The 17,151-nt window shown below is 47.8% G+C and overlaps 1 protein-coding gene across 1 annotated transcript in view; it reads right to left on the bottom strand.

Moving 5' to 3' along the window:
* The window catches only part of CSDE1 (cold shock domain containing E1), a 2,062,269-nt gene that overhangs the window by 460,264 nt on the left and 1,584,854 nt on the right, over positions 1-17,151 (bottom strand). The gene's annotated exons all lie outside the window — the stretch shown is intronic.

Raw genomic sequence — 17,151 nt, 5'->3', positions numbered from 1 at the left:
AAATGGTAATGTTTGATGAAGGTATGTACAGAACTCCATGTTGCTGCTTCTAAAATATCCTTGGTAGGCACTCCCCTGAGGTAGGCAGTTGAACTGGCTGTTGCCCTGGTGGAGTGAGATCTAATGCTGCTAGGTACATGTTTCCCATTGTGTGTACAGCAAAAATGTATACAGTGAGCTATCCACTTTGAAATAGTCTGCTTTGAACTGGCTTTTCCCTGTGCTCCTGAAGCGTATGCTACCAATAATTGATCAGATTTTCTGAAAGCTTTGGTTTTGTCCAAGTAGAAGTGTAACTGTCTGTGAATGTCCAAGGAATGTAGTAGTCTTTCCCCTTTGTTCTGTGGTTTTGGATAAAAGGTTGGCAAGTGAATAGTTTGGTTGAGAGCCACACTTGATACCACCTTTGGCATAAACGTAGGGTTAGTTGTTAAGGAAATCCTGTCCTGGTGGAAGATGAGGAAAGGTTCCCACTGCCATTAGTGCCTGTAATTCTGAAACTCTTCTTGCTGATGTTATTGCCAGTAGCAGAGCAGTCTTCCAAGAGATGTATTTTAATTCTGCTGTGTTAGCTGGCTCAAAAGGAGGTAAAGTTAATTTTTCCAAAACAAAGTTGAGGTCCCAAGTTGGTGTAGGTGCTCTACGGGGTGGTCTCATGTTTTTAGCCCCTCTGAGGTACTGTTTGAGCAAAGGATTTGAAAAAAATTGGTGGATTTGTGTTGTAAAGAGCAGAAATGGCTGAGGCATGAATCTTGATGGATGAGAAGGAGAGGCCCTTGTCCAGCATCTCAGTTAAGTATTGCAGTATCTGAGGAATGTTTGGGACAAGAGGGTCAAGGCTGTGTGCTTGGTTCCAGGCACAGAATCTCTTCCATTTATCCGAGTAGGCTTTCCTGGTGCTAGGCATTCTGGCCTCCAGAATAACATCCATAACAGCTTTGGAGAGAGGCAATGCTTGCTTGGTAAAGGAATTTTCCATGCAGCTAGATTTAAAGTCTTTAGCTGGCTGTGAAGTATCCGATTGCTGTGTTGTGTCAACAGCTGTGGGATTTGAGGCAAAATCCAGGGTGATTCTTGTGCTAAGCTCTTTAAGATTGGGTACCAGTGCTGGCGCAGCCAGTCGGCTGCAATCAGGATCATCTTTGGCTCTTCCTGCCTGGCTTTTATGAGTACCTTTGGAAGGAGAGGTAAAGGAGGGAAAGCGTATACTTGCAGGTTTTTCCAGCTGAATGAGAGGGCATCCACTTTCCATGCTTGTGGATGGTAGCTCCTTGTGCAGAATTTCTGTAGTTGGCAGTTCATTGGGGATGCAAACAGCTCTATGTCTGGTTTCCCCCATTTTTGTGCTATCATTCTGAATATTTGCGAACTCAATTGCCATTCGTGAGGATCCATGATGTTTCTGCTTAGGTCGTCTGCCAGTGTGTTTTTCTCTCCTGGCAGGAATTGTGCCTGCAGACGAACTTGGTAGTTTAAAGCTGTGTTCCACAAGGTCATGGCTTGTCTGCAGAGGGGGTAGGAGTGTGTGCCCCCTTGCTTGTTTATGTACCACATAACTGTGGTGTTGTCCGTCTTTAGTAGTAGTTGTCCTGGATGTAGCAGGTCCTTGAAAGCTATAATTGCATTTTGTACAGCTAGCATCTCTTTTTGATTGATGTGGAGATGTCTTTGTTCTGCGGGCCACTCACCCTGAATATATTTTCCTGCCATGTGTGCTCCCCAGGCATAATCCGATGCATCTGTTGTCAGTGTCTGGCTGGCTGTGGGTTGAGTAAAAGGCTGTCCCTTGTTCAGGTGACAAGCTTGAGCCCACCATTGAAACTCCTGTTGAAGGCAAGGAATTAGTGGTATAACTGTTTCCAAATTTTGACAGTGTTGAGACCATACGCTCTTTAGGTACCATTGTAGTTTCCTCATATGCAGTCTGGCATATGGAATTAGTAGTATGCAAGATGCCATGTAGCCCAAGGCCTGCAGAATTTTTCTTGCAGGGAGTTGGGTCTTTGTTGCCATTAAATGAAAATAGTGAGTCAGTTGTCCTTGCTTGTCTGGCGTGAGATGAGCCATCTGGGCCATTGTGTTTAAGCTGACACCCAGGAATATTACCTGTCGTGGGGGTACTAGTTTTGATTTCTTTTCATTTACTGTGTACCCCAGGCAACTTAACTTTTTTACGTACGCCAGATGCTTTAGAAGAATGTCCTTGCTCTCTGCTTGGATTAGGCAGTCGTCCAGATATGGGTAAATTTGAATTCACAAAGTGCCTGGCACCAATAATTGCATTTTGCAGGCAAAAAGGAAGACCCTGGGCGCAGTAGATAAGCCAAAGGGCAGTGCAGAGAATTGATAGTGCATTGAAGCTGCTAGAAATCTGAGGTATCTTCTGCAGTTTTGTCTGATAGGGACATGCAGGTATGCCTCTGAGGTCCAAAGTCACGAGCCAAGCTTTCTTGCCCAGCATGGGAAGAAGCTGCTGTAGTGTCAACATTTTGAATTTCGGAACATCCAAGTAAGTGTTCAGAGAAGAAAGGTCCAGAAATGGTCTCCAGGCTTTGTCCTTTCTGGGAACCAGAAAGAGTCTTGAGTAAAATCCTTGTCCTTGCTCTTGTGGTGGTACCTTTTGAATAGCTCTCATGTCCATGAGTGCTGTAATTTGTTTTTGAGCCTCTGCCCATTGATTTGGTGGCAGATTTGGCATTCCTTTTAACCTTGGAAGAGTGTGGAAGTGGAACCTGTAACCTTGAGATATGATGTTGAGAACCCAATTTGTCTTTGGTGATGCAATGCCAACTGTGATAGAAAACAGCCAGTTTTCCTCCTAAGGGGGCTGCCAAGAGAGAGCTGTTTGGCAGCTGTAGTGGTAAGTCATTGAGACTGTTTTTTTATAAGGTTGAGGCCTGTCATCCCCTTTTTTCTGGCCTGGTGTACCCCATTGTCGAGGTCTGTAAGGGCCTTGTGTCTGACCTCTTCGTCTATATCTGCCCCTTTGAGGTCTGTCTGTGACTGGAAAGGACCAATTTTTTGTTGGCCAATTTCTGCTAAAACGAGGAGGTTGAACCTGTAAGAAATCTTTGACCTTTTGCAAAGATTTTGCCCTATCCTCCATCTTTTTTAATACCTCCCCTGCCTTAACTCCAAACAACATATCCCGCTGCAAAGGTGCATCCAGTAATTTGGCTTTAATATGATGTGGTAGCGTATGTTCTTTTAACCAAGCATGCCTTCTAATGAGAGAGCCTGTAACTGCTGCTCTACAGGAGGCCTCTAAGGAATCAAAACCACATTGCAAAGTATGTTTTCCCACTTGTTCAGCTGCATGCAATAAATCCTGCATTTCTTTCAAATTAGGAGGATCTGAATTTGGAAGCATCTTTTGTTTCAACTGAGACATTAAAAATTGCTGATATTTAGCATGTGAAACTGGCAATTCAAGGCTCTCATGGCTAAAGTTGGAGATGTATAAACTTTCTTGCCCCATCTGTCTAATGCTCTGGAATCTGTCAGAGGGGACTGTTTTTTTAGCTGATAATGCCTTAATCCCTTTGGGTCCCTGAGAAATAGTTTCAGGGTAAGCAACAGGGCTTTTGTATAGAAATTTGTGAGAGTCAGGGACTCTAATACCTATCTGACTTAACTGGGGCTGGTGGTAAGGAGTTTAAACTGGATTCATTATATACATCATCCACAATATCTAACAGGCAGAATAGCAAGGGGTCTGTGTTGAGGCAATAAGAGGAAGTCTCTGAGCCTTTTCTTGGATTCTGAATAATCCTGGCCTTCCCAGTGGAAATGCTCCCTTCATGGTATGTAAGGTCTCCCCAAAGGAGTAGTCCTCAGGTGGAGAGGCTGATAGAATTGATTCCTCAGCACCCGAATCTCATAAGGGGGTAAGGAATACTCTAGGTCTGAGGATGAGTCAGTGGAAATGGACACCTGGTCTGAAGATTCCTAGTCTGCATCTTGTCTGGGCCTTTTATCTAGAGGAGATTGGGACCTTCTGATCAGGGTGATTAAGTCTTTGGCCATTTTTAGCATTTGTTTCTTAGGCATGGAAGCCTGCCCTGGAGATTGCTGTGTCTGTTTCTTTGCTTTTAAGGGAGGCTTAGACTTAACAGAGGGTTTAATGGTTAACTGGGTAGGTCTGAAAACACCCTCTGAAGCTGTGGATTTGTTCAGCTACTTCGGTTCCCTCTGTAGGATTAAATTCGGTAATCTGAATAGCAAGAGTGTCTGAAGGCCCAGCCAGCTCCACGTGGGAGTCGGAGGCGGTCTGTGGTTCTATAGAAGCGGTCGTCAGGGGCTGCGTAGGCACCTCGCTGAAAACCGCAGAACCGGCGACCAGCCTAGAAGAGGCCTCGTCGTCAGTCTTGCCTGTCCTTGTGCTTTATATGAATTCCGGTCGTCGGAAGTTCCAAAGGCATGGTGTAATTAAATTTTCTGCCAAAATAATGTCGGGCAAAATCAAACCGACATTTAATAGTGCGCTTGTTAAACCTAGCACAAAACCGATAACCAGTGACGCCGTGGTCTGGGCCTAGACATGGGATACAGTAGGAGTGGAAATACTTATGAGGTACTTGCTTCCCACAAGAAATACAATTATTAACTTTTACTGACATCGGTCTGAGGCAAGAAAAAGTTTCTCCAACGGGGTACTTAGCTTTTAAAAAGACTTTGGTTCTGGATTCGGAATGAAAATCTCAGGAGACGGCCAACCGGCACTGGCAAACTGCTTTTGCTTCGGGCACCGCGTGGCAAGAAAGATTGAAGAAAATGGCGTTGGCTGCATCTTATATCCCCCTGGCGCACTGACGTCAGGGAAGAAGCGACAGCAACCAATGCCGGACCAAGACTTTGGAACTCAGGCTGACTGGGGAACCGCCTGACGGCAGGATAACCCAAGTGTAATGACTGCATCAGTGTCACACGATGAACATCCACACTGCAAAGTATGCTTTCCAACCTGTTCTGCTGCATGCAATAATTCCTGTAATTCTTCATTTTCCACACATTCAGAAATCAACATCATTTTCTATTTCAATAATCCCATGACATGCTATTTAAACATATGAAACTTTTAGTTATGTACTTACCATAACTTTAGATGTATGGGATCCATCTCGCCTACATTCTGTACTGATGGGTTCGGAGCCGATCCTCGGCTCCGACTCGGCACGCTATACTATAGAACAAAGTCTCTTATTGGCTGAGCTATCCCACATCCCAGGATGCACCACCACTGCTTCCCCAGATCTTGTTTGTCCGCACACATGCACACACACATAGACTGTTGATATAATATTGCCAGGTGTTTCAGATGAAACAGCTGAACTCAAACCGTCCGGTCTCTTCTGATCTCCACGGCAGGGGGAAGGAGGGTGGGTTATTAGGAATGTAGGCGAGATGGATCCCATACATCTAAAGTTATGGTAAGTACATAACTAAAAGATAAAATGTGATCCTATCTCGCATACATTCTGTACTGATGGGACAGCGTCCCTAGCACCTGATTCCTGGGTGGCTCACTGGAAAACACTCCTGAGAACTGTGGAACCGAAGGATGCTCGCCCCCGAGATGCCACGTCCGTAATGAGAAATGAAGGTGTGAGGAGAAGACCACATAGCCGCAGCACAAATGTCACTAATGGCAAGCTTGGAATGAAAAGCTGCCGAACTAGCCATAGCCCTGGTAGAATGAGCTTTCACTGTAGCTGTAAGCTCTTTATTAGAAATGAAGTAAGTATGACTGATACAGTCTCTGATCCACTTGGCAATAGTGACTTTCGTGACGGCTTTGCCCAATTTATTGTCCGAAAAGGACACAAACAATTGATCTGTTTTCCGTGCTTGGTGCGTCCTATCCAAATAGAAGCGTAATTGCCTGCGAACATCCAAGGTGTGAAAGATGTATTCCGCTCTGTTTGAGTACTTCGGGAAGAAAACTGGAAGTTCCAATGATTGTTGCAGACAAAAACTAGAACAAACCTTAGGAACAAAGGATGGGTTCGGTCTGAGGGATACTCTATCCTTGTGAAAAACCAGGTATGGTGGTTTGACACATAGAGCTTGAAGTTCCAAAACTCTCCTGGCTGATGTAATTGCAACTAATAAAGCAGTCTTCCAAGAAAGAAATTTTAAGTCACAAGTTGCTGCCGGTTCAAAGGGGGAAGAGGTCAGCGCACCTAACACCACATTAAGGTCCCACGGTGGAGCGGGATGAGATATCGGGGGCCGTAGCAGCCCAGCACCTTTCATGAAGGCTTTACACAACTTGTTGCTCATCAAAGATGGTTCTGTTCTCGTGAAAATTAGAAATAGCTGCCAATTGAACTTTGATGGTAGAGACCGAACAACCTTGATTGAACAGAGAAGCTAAAAACCTTCAGAACCTCTGACTGTTATGAGGTCTAATCCCCGGAGTTGGGCCCAAATAGCAAATCTCTTCCATTTGCTGCTATACATTTTCTTAGTAGAAGTTTTGTGGGCCGAGGACAAAATATGTATGACTTCCGGGTCCAAAGCATGGTTCCTGACTATGGTCAGAAGAGGAGGAGCCAAGCTGTTAACTTCAATGAGTGGAGGGACTGATGAAGCTGTCCCGACTGATGGGTCAAGAGATCTGGAACTTGGTCCAGGAACCATGGACCGTCCAGTGCATATTTCCGAAGAAAGGGAAACCAGACTTGACGAGGCCAGTATGGGGCAACTAAAATCATTTTGCTCCCCAAGTGAATTGCCTTCTGGATCACCTTGGGAAGAAGGGGAACCGGTGGAAAGGCGTATAGCAGACCGGTGGGCCAAGCTTGGACTAGAGCGTCCTTGGGAATCTCCCCCGGAACTGGGGTGAGAGAGAAGAACTGTTGGCATTTCGTGGTGAGGGGGGTTGCAAAAAGGTCGCAACAAGGAGTTCCCCATCTTCTGAAAATCTGAGTTGCCACTCTGTCGTTCAGAGACCACTCGTGAGGGGAGAGAATAGTTCTGCTCAGTCTGTCGGCCATCACATTGGATCTCCCTGGAATGTGTGTTGCTACCAGAAAAAGTTTGGTTGCAATCGCCTAATCCCATACCCTCATGGCCTCCCTGCAAAGGGGGTAGGATCTGGTCCCTCCCTGCTTGTTCAGGTACCAGACTACTGGCATGTTGTCGGACTGAATGGCAATCATGCCCTGGGGGAGGTAACTGTGTAGTGCTTGCAGCGATAGAAGCACCACCCTCATTTCTAGTATGTTGATGTGGAGGAGACTCTCGTCGGGGTGCCAATTGCCTTGGACTGACCTGCCCAGGTAATGTCCCCCCACCCTGTCTGGGAGGCGTCCCTAGTCAATGTGGCCACTGGAGGTGGTGGAACGAAGGGTCACCCCTGATCCAGGTTGGAGGAAAGAAGCCACCAACGAAAGTCCTGTTTGCATGTCTCCGTGATCAGAATGTGGTGACTGAGAGGGAGATCCTGATAAGACCACTGGACTGACAGGAGCCACTGGAGAATCCTCATATGTAACCTTGCCAAGGGGACTAGGAGAACGGTGGCCGACAAGGAACCTAACAGTTGTAGGACCATCCTGGCTGGGGCTCGACATTTGAGGAGCAAGGCTCGAACTTGAGACTGTAGTGTTTCTATCCTCTCTGTAGGAAGATAGACCCGCATTTGCTTTGAGTCTATCTCTACACCGATAAACCGAATGCGCTGAGATGGCAGCAACACGGACTTTGTCCAATTGAAGGTGATTCCTAGGGAGTTGCCTAGAGATATAGTGGCTGCTAGGTTTTGCAAGAGTAGACGCCTGGAGGTGGCAGTTAGGAGCCAGTCGTCTAGGTATGGAAACACCTGGAATCCTAGACTTCTCAGGTGAGCAGTCACCACCGCCAAACATTTGGTGAACACCCTGGGGGCTGTGGTGAGACCAAAGGGCAGTGCACGGAACTGGAAATGATTGTCTCCCAGGCTGAAGCGCAAGTGTCTCCTGGACGCCTGATCTATCAGGATGTGATAATAGGCGTCCTTGAGATCTATGGAGCACATCCAAACACCTTTCTCCAGCAGCGGGAGAATGGATTGCAAGGTGACCATCCGGAACTTGGACTTCTTCACTGATCGATTTAGCTTGCTGAGATCCAAAATGGGCCTCAAGTCCCCGGTCTTTTGTGGCACCAAAAAGAATCTTGAGTAAGTCCCTAATCCGGTCTGGTCTGCGGGGACAGGTTGGATGACTCCTTTTTGAAGCAGCTTTGAGATTTCGATGGCTGCAAGATCCCGTTGACTGGGTGGCGGGTCAGGGATTTTTTGGGATGGAGGCGGGGGTAGAGAAAAGGGGATGGTATAACCTCCGTCGATGATTCGGAGCACCCATCGGTCCTGAGTGATACTCTCCCAGGCCTTCAGGTGCTTCGAAAAACGACCCCCGACTGGCTCCGGAGCTGCACAGTTGGGCAATCCTTCAGGGATGCTGGAAGGCTGAGGAGCCACGAAAGGACTCGCGGTCTCCAGTGTTGTGGGGGCCTCCGCCGCCTCTGGGACGGCGTCTTCCTGAAAAATTTCCCCCTCCTCTGCCTCTAGAAGGGGGATCGCTCTGCTGTGAAGAGTAAGGCTTTTGAGATTTACGGAACCACATTTTCCCCCTCTTCTAGCCTTGGGATAAGGCCTGAAGGGAGTGGAAAACCGTGCCCCTACGGCAGTCAAAGTCTTACCCTCTTGTTCACAGCGAGTCAAGGTGTCCTTTACCTTGGGTCCAAACAGAGAGGACCCATCAAAGGGAGCGTCGGCAAAGGAAGACTTGAAGGCTTCCGCAAAATGACACAGGCGAAGCCAGGCTTGTCTCCGTAGAGCAACACCTGTTCCCGCCACTCTGCTCGCCCCCTCGGCTGCATATGAAATGAGCCTCATGGACGAGTTCGATAACGATGATAGGGTAGCCAACTGAGAGCTAACCGGCTGGGCCAACTGCTCAGGTAAGTTACCAGAGAGGGTATCTGAAAGTTCCTTAACCAGATCCCTCTGAAGTCTGGTGAAGTGCGTCAAATAATTCAGAGACCTTAAAGTAAAGGTTGCTGAAGTAAGGGTGCGCTTCCCGTACCGATCCATGCTCCTGGACTCTTTATTAGGAGGATGGACGGACGTTGAAGCCTCTGCCACATCTTGCTGGGTAGCAGATGCCACCACCAGGGCATCTACAGCCACACCTTTGGAGAGAAAATCCTTTTCGGGGGGGGGCTGAAAGAAATTTATTGGGGCGAGCTGGCACCAGTTCCACAGAATCCGGGTGTTCCCACGCCCTTCGAGAGATCAAATCCAGAAGCTCATCGAAGGGCGGAGACACCCAGGAGGCGGAGGGCTGAGCCTCGAAGGCCTGGAGGAATACAGACTCCTCAGCGGAAGGGGGTTTGGACAGCCAGTCGCCTCGTTGCTTCAGGATTTCCAAAATGTCCGCAAAGGAGACATCATCCGAGGACGACTTGGGGGACCCATCCGCATCATTGAGGTCGGTGTCCGAGGTGAGAGACTTGTCAGGGGAGTCGACGTGCTTCCTCTTGCACTGTCTCTTCCTTGGAGGTTCCTCCGAAGATGCTTCGGAGGGACCTTCAGGAAGGAGGGAACCCCCGATGGGGGTGGCCTCAGGCCCCAGGGCTCCGCTGTCTTGAGACAGGGGGACTACAAAGGAACCAGTCTCCGTGCCAAGGGAAGGTGCCGGTGAGACGGTGGAGGTGGCCAAAGAAGATTTGGCCAAAGCACTCCTCATGGCCCTGAAGGCGGGACCCCCAGAGTCCTGGGAAGGTCCGACCCCCGAGGCCACAACAGTAGACGGCACTCCCGCAGCCGACACACCAAGAGGGAGGCTCGGTACCGAAAACATCGGTCCCGAAACGTCACCCCCGGGGCCGAGAGAGGAGGTCCGTGTACCGAACTCCGACCCGAAGGGCGCGGTTGGAGTAAGGGTCGGAACAGACCCGAAAACCTCCACCGGCTCCACCAGCACAGACTCCAACGGAGCCGAGGCTGTTGGAGGAGGAACCAAGACAACAGGGTGGGCAACCGGCTCCGGAGCAGACTGGGCTGGAGCCGAAACCAACTTTTGGAAGACTGGAGACTGAAAAGTACAGTTTTGTACCTACCATAAATGTAGATGTCCGATAGGTATGCATCTGCAGTCCTAACATATGGGTTTGTCCTGCCTCAGGCAGCCCTTCGGTCGGCCAGATTCCAAAGTCTGGGTCTGGCCTCGGCTGATGTCGCACTTCACCCGACGTCATAGCTGCTGGGGTATAAAGGCATCAGCCGACGCCATTTTCCTCAGTGTTTCTTGCCCCAGATGCCAGGTGCCCTCTAGGAAGGCTAAATTTGGATAAATGCAGATAATTCCAAACAGTAGAGAGCAAAAAATATATACATATATATACATACAAACACATACACCATAATAGATTCCCCCAGCTAGCTAAAAAGAGGGGTAAGTACCCTAGGAATACCACACAGGGGAAAGGAGGGTGGGTAATCCTGACTGCAGATGCATACCTATCAGACATCTACATTTATGGTAGGTACAAAACTGTACTATGCCCTTCAAGGATGCATTTGCAGTCCTAACATATGGGTAGAATACCATAGCCAAACTGGGGGAGGAGGCACTAAGATAATGATGGTGTAGTTAAGATCCCTTGCAAAACAGCAGTTGCAAAACCTGCTCGGGATCTGGAGTATAAGGGAAGATTATAATGCTTGGCAAATGTATGCACGGAGCTCCAAGTAGCAGCTTCTAAAATGTCTTTGGTAGCCACTCCTCGTAGGAAAGCTGTAGTGGTAGCTGTAGCTCTTGTGGAGTGAGGCCTGATATTTTCAGGAGTCGTCTTTCCATGAAAAGAGTAGCAGAATCTAATGCAATTTCCTATCCATTTTGAGATTGTCTGTTTTGAAATTGCTTTTCCTTGCACTCCTGTTGCATATGCTACCAGAAGCTGGTCAGTTTTTCTGCTGAGCTTAGTTCTGTCCAGATAGTAGCGCAATTGTCTGTGCACATCCAAGGTGTGTAGTAGTCTTTCCCCCCTGTTCTGTGGGTTGGGGAAGAATGTAGGTAAATGAATAGCTTGGTTCAATGATACCCTGGAGATCACCTTTGGCATAAAAGTAGGATTAGTTCTCAGAGACACTCTATCCTGATGGAAGATAAGGAAAGGCTGGACTGCCAATTAATGCCTGCAACTCAGATACCCTTCTTGCTGAAGTGATTGCTAGCAGGAATGCAGTTTTCCAAGATAAGTACTGTAAGTCTGCTGTTGCTGCTGGTTCAAAAGGGGGAAGTGTTAATTTTTCCAGCACAAAGTTGAGATCCCATGCAGATAGAGGTGGTTTCCTTGGAGGCTTTACGTTTTTGATTCCTCTCAAGAACTGCCTGAGTAGAGGATGAGAGAAGACAGGAGGATCCATGTTGTACTCTGCTGAAACTGCTGATGCATGAATCTTAATGGAGGAGTAGGGCAGGCCATTGTGGAACAGTTCTGCTAAGTATTCCAGGATGTGTGCTATGTTTGCCAATGAGACATTTTCTCCCTTTGCTGCACTCCAAATGAGGAATCTTTTCCATTTGGCTGAATATGTTTTCCTTGTGGAGGGTCTGCGAGCCTCCAGGATAATGTCCTTAACCCTGAGACAAATCTGGTTGATTTTGTTTTATGCAATATTCCAAGCAGTTAGCTGCAGAGTTTTCAAGTTTGGATGCAGGGTCTTGTAGTTGTTCTGTGTTAGAAGTAATGGGCATAGAGGTAGAGGCCATGAGTGTGCCGGAGACATGCTTCTCAGTAGCGGGTACCAGTGTTGTCTTGGCCAGTCTGGAGCTATCAGGATTACCTTTGGCTGCCCCTCTCTGATCTTCAGTAGGACTTTGTACATCAAAGGAAGAGGTGGAAATGCATATGCTGTCAGATTTTTCCAGCTGAAGGAGAGGGAGTCCACCCTCCAGGCAAGTGGGTGGTATACTCTTGAGCAGAATTTCTTCAATTGGTGGTTGTGTGGGGAGGCGAACAGGTCTATCTCTGGCATTCCCCATTTCTTTGTTATGGTTTTGAAAATATCTGGATGCAGCATCCATTCGTGAGCATCCGTGGTAGTTCTGCTTAAGGTGTCTGCTAGTGAATTTTCTTTTCCTGGTACAAATCTGGCCTGCAGTTGAATGTTGAGATTCAGGGCCAAATTCCACAGGTCCATTGCCATCCGGCATAGAGGGTATGAGTGTGTACCTCCCTGTTTGTTGATGTACCACATCACTGTGGTATTGTCCGTCCTTATCAGCAGGTGACCTTGTTGGAGGAATGGTCTGAATGCCTGGATTGCATGTTTCACTGCCAGCATCTCCTTTAGATTTATGTGTAGATCCAGCTGGTTTTGGGACCATAGGCCTTGTATACACCTGTCTTCTATGTGCGCCCCCCCAGCCTAGGTCTGAGGCATCCGTGGTGATGGTCTGGCTTGGATGTGGTTTGTGGAAAGGCAATCCTCTGTTTATCTGACAGGCCTGAGCCCACCACAGGAATTCTTTTTTCAGGCATGGAATAATTGGAATCTGGGCTTCTAGGCTGTGCTTGTGTTGAGACCATACATTCCTTAGGTACCATTGCAACTTCCTCATATGCAGCCTGGCATGTGGGATCAATATTATGCAGGATGCCATGTAACCCAGGGCTTGCAGGACTTTCCTTGCAGTAAGCTGAGTTTGTGTTGTTAATGCCATGAAATAGACTGGTAGTTGCTTTTGTTTTTCCTCTGTGAGAAAAGCCATCTGAGGAGTTGTATCCAGTTCTGCACCCAAAAATGTTATCCTTTGGGATGGTACTAGCCTTGACTTTTGAATGCTGACTGTGTATCCCAAGGCTTGCAACAGTTGTATGACATTGGCCAAATCCTTTGTTAATTTTGTCTTGTTGTCCGCTTGTATTAGGCAGTTGTCCAGGTACGGGTAAATTTGAATTCCCTGAAGCCTGCAATGAGCAATTACTGATGCCAGGCATTTCGTGAATACTCTGGGCGCAGTAGATAAGCCAAAGGGCAATGCTGAGAATTGATAATGCTCTGATCCTGCAAGAAATCTGAGGTGTCTTCTGCAATCTGGTCGAATAGGGATGTGCAGGTATGCCTCCTTGAGATCTAGAGTCACCAGCCAAGACTCCTTGCCCAACATGGGAAGAAGTTGCTGGAGGGTCAGCATTTTGAATTTTGGAACAATGAGGTATGTGTTCAGTGCGGACAAGTCGAGAATAGGTCTCCATTGATTTTCTTTTCTTGGTACAAGGAATAGTCTGGAGTAAAATCCTTGGCCTTGTTCCATAGATGGTACCTTTTCTATTGCTCTCATCCTTAGTAAGTTGTTGATTTGTTTTAGAGCCTCTGTTTTTTGGCTTGGTGGAAGGTTTGACATTCCTCTCTTTTTTGGTAGTGTGTGGAAGTGAAACCTGTAGCCTTTGTCTATTGTTTGTAAAGTCCATTTGTCTCCTGTAATGCAATGCCAGTTGTCTGAAAATAAGGCTAGATTTCCACCCAAGGGTGCTTCCAGTTGTTCCCTGGTAGGCGGAATCAGAGCCAAGTCATTGTGTCTGTCCTGTGGAAGTGGTTGTAGTCGTAGCTGTGGCAGCACTTCTCTGGTTGGCAGGTTGCCACTGACGACCCCTGTAGGCACCCCTAGATTGACCTCTGCCTCTTGGGCGTCTATTTCTGCCTCTCTGTGTTCTGGAGGTGTCTGGAAAGGACCAATTCTTCGAGGGCCAATTTCTGCTAAACCTCGGTGGTTGGACCTGCAAAAATTCCTCGACTGTTTGGACAGATTTTGCTTTTTCTTCCACTTTCTTTAGAACCTCCTGTGCAGGGGAGCCAAACAAACTTTGTTTCTCCATAGGAGCATCTAGGAGTTTTGACTTAACATGGTCTGGTAATGATTGCTCTTTCAACCAGGCATGCCTTCGAATCACTGCTCCAGTCATAGCTGATCTAAAAGAAGCCTCCAGTGCATCATAGCCACATTTTAAAAAATGATTACTGACCTGCTGAGAGTTATGTACCAAATCCTGAAGGGACTTGCGGTCTATAGGTTCAGGAGAGGACAGTTTTTTATTTAGCTGGTCTAACAGAAATTTCTGGTACTGAATCATGTGAAATTGACAGTTTAAAGCCCTGGCCGAAAGAGTAGCAGATGTATAAACCTTTTTACCCCATCTCTCTAATGCTCTAGATTCCCTCTCAGAGGGAAGAGGGTGTTTGGCAGAGGCAGCTGCAACACCTTTAGGGCCCTGAGAAATGGTTTCTGGGTCTGCAACATGAGCCTTATACAAGTGGTAGTGAGTGTCCGGGACCCTGTAATATCTGTCAGGTTTGGCAGGGGCCGGAGGAAGAGAATCAGGGGCAGAACTGGCATCATTATATGCATCATCAACAACTGATAGTACAGGAGGTATGGCTAAAGGCCTATGCTGTGGTAAATGTAAAAAAGTCCTTAGCCTTTTCCTTGAATCTGAAAAATCCTGGCCCTGCCATTGGAAGTGTTCCCTCATACAGTGTAAGGTTTCCCCAAAGGAAAATTCTTCAGGAGGGGAAGCAGAAGGAATGGAGTCTTCTGCATCAGAATCCTCATAAGGTGAATATGGGCCTTCCTGATGGTCAGAAATATCTGAGCCATCCGAGGAATAGTCTGTAGAGAGAGGTTCAGGGGGTTCAGTCCTAGGCCTCTTATCTGGAGGAGGTTGAGAGGCCCTGTCAGGGTGAGGTTGGGATCCCCTGATCAAAAAAATAAGATCCTCAGCCAGGCTGAGTATCTGGGAACTAGAAGTAGGCCTGTGAGAGGGAGCTTTTGTAGGCAAAGTCTTAGAAATTTTGGCTGCTTTAGCCCTGGAAAAGACCTTGATAGACATAGAAGCAGGGGGTCTAGCAGCCCCACGTGCAGGAGTAGAGATGTCTAGAGGAATAGTGTCTGACAAATCCTGGGTGCCTGCTTCTGCAGCAGTAATTTCTGTAGCCGATTCAGCCATGGCCTGTGTGGCCTCGGTTATCGGTGGCCTGCTTTCGGCCGAAGGGAGAACCGAGGACTCGGTTTCAGCCGAAACCGAGGACTCTGTTTCAGCCGAAACCGAGACACTCGCGGTTGGCCTAACCGTGGTTTCAGCCGAAACCGCGGGCCGCGAGTGTCGGTCCTTTTCCTTGCGCTTTTGAGCTAATTGTGTAGTCGGAGTCTCCGACGGCATTTTATATGCAAAAGCGGGACCAAAAAACTCCTAGGCAAACTCCGACCGACGTCTAAGCGTCCGTCGGTTGAAGGAAGCACAGGCTAGACAAGCTGATACATCGTGGTCTGGGCCTAAGCAAGGAAGGCAGTAAGAGTGGAAATCCTTATGAGGTATTTGTTTCCCACAAGTTAAACAATTATTTACTTTGTCTGACATCGGCTGAGGCAAGAAAGAGTCCCCAACGGGGTACTTAGCTTTTTAGAAATCTTCGGTAGTAGAAATCTCTGGATCTGACCGACCGGCACTTGCGAACAGCTTCTGCTTTGGGCACCGCGCGGCAAGAACGACTGAGGAAAATGGCGTCGGCTGATGCCTTTATACCCCAGCAGCTATGACGTCGGGTGAAGTGCGACATCAGCCGAGGCCAGACCCAGACTTTGGAATCCGGCCGACCGAAGGGCTGCCTGAGGCAGGACAACCCATATGTTAGGACTGCAGATGCATCCTTGAAGGACATCAGCCTTTGAAGTACCCTGTCTATGTCCGAATCCGACATTCTCGAAGACCGAGAAGAGATCGAACAAGTTCGAGTCGACTTATCCACCGGTTCCGAAGGACTGGGGGACCGGCTCCGAATAGTCTCGATAAATATCGGTGCCGAGGGAGACTCCACAACCATAGCAATTTCCCTCGGAGCCGAAGTGGACTTCGCGAAGGAAGAGTCTGAGCGGGCAACTCTCATCGGCTCCGAAGACAGTGGAGCCGATGAAGGTGACCCGCCTCTCGAAGCTCTAGCCGTCGGCTCCGAAGCCAGAGGAGTCTAGGCTGGAGGCATCGAGGCAGACCGTTCCGCCCTCGGCTCCGAAGTCTGTGGAGCCGATGGAGAAGCCTGCCGAGATTTCTTTGTAGCCGGTTCCGACGGGCTGGTCGGAGCCGACGATTTCTTCTTCTTAGAAGGTGAAGAGGAAGAAGATAAAGCCTCCTCAAAGGAAGGGGTGATAAGCCCTTTTAAAATCAATTTGTTTTTCCTCTCTTGGAGGACACGGGAGGAAAAGGAAAAAGCGTGACAAACGCTGCATGACTCCTGAAGATGCTTGGGGCCTAAACAATAAATGCACAAAGAGTGATCGTCCGTAATGGACATTTTGTAACTGCATTTAGAGCATTTCTTGAATTCAGATGGTCTGTGCTCTTTCGACATGTTGACCCAATCACTACCACAGAAAAAATTTTGCTTAAAGGAAAGCGTAACTGAGGACAAGACCCCTCTAACAGAAACGGGATTACTTGACCAAAACTATAATACCACAAAAAGACTCGCACTAAGTTTCAACCATGCGCGAGGGCAAGGCCCCTCTAACTTAAACGGGATCCTTTCCCTCATACTGATGACAATTTCACCACAAAATATAACTCAAACACAGTCACACAACAACGATAGCTGTTAAAACAGCTTTTGGGTAGATTAGCCAAAAATTCCTGACAGAATTTTTTAAAGAAATAAGCACTTAGCTCAGCCAAGTCCGAGACCACGTCTTTGCTGTAGAAGCGGCAAACGAGATCTAGGGAAGCAGTGGTGGTGCATCCTGGGATGTGGGATAGCTCAGCCAATAAGAGACTTTGTTCTATAGTATAGCGTGCCGAGTCGGAGCTGAGGATCGGCTCCGAACCCATCAGTACAGAATGTAGGCGAGATAGGATCACATTACATCTGGCAGTTTAAGGCCCTAATTGCCAAGGTTGCAGATGTATAAACCTTCGTTCCCCATCTATCCAGCGCCCTGGAATCTCTATCAGAGGGAGTAGGATTTTTAGCTGTTGAGGCCTTTACACCTTTGGGACTCTAGATAGTTTCAGGGTCAGCAGCAAGGTTTTTGAATAAAAAGTTGTGCGAGTCAGGAACCCTGTAATATCTGTCTGGCTTGCTAGGAGCCGGAGGTAAGGAATCTGGAGTCA

This window comes from Protopterus annectens, chromosome 7.part0, assembly GCF_019279795.1.
Source record: "Protopterus annectens isolate FY-2018-M chromosome 7.part0, PAN1.0, whole genome shotgun sequence".
NCBI classification, from domain to species: Eukaryota; Metazoa; Chordata; order Ceratodontiformes; family Protopteridae; genus Protopterus; species Protopterus annectens.
This window is presented reverse-complemented; position numbering and strand designations above follow the sequence as displayed.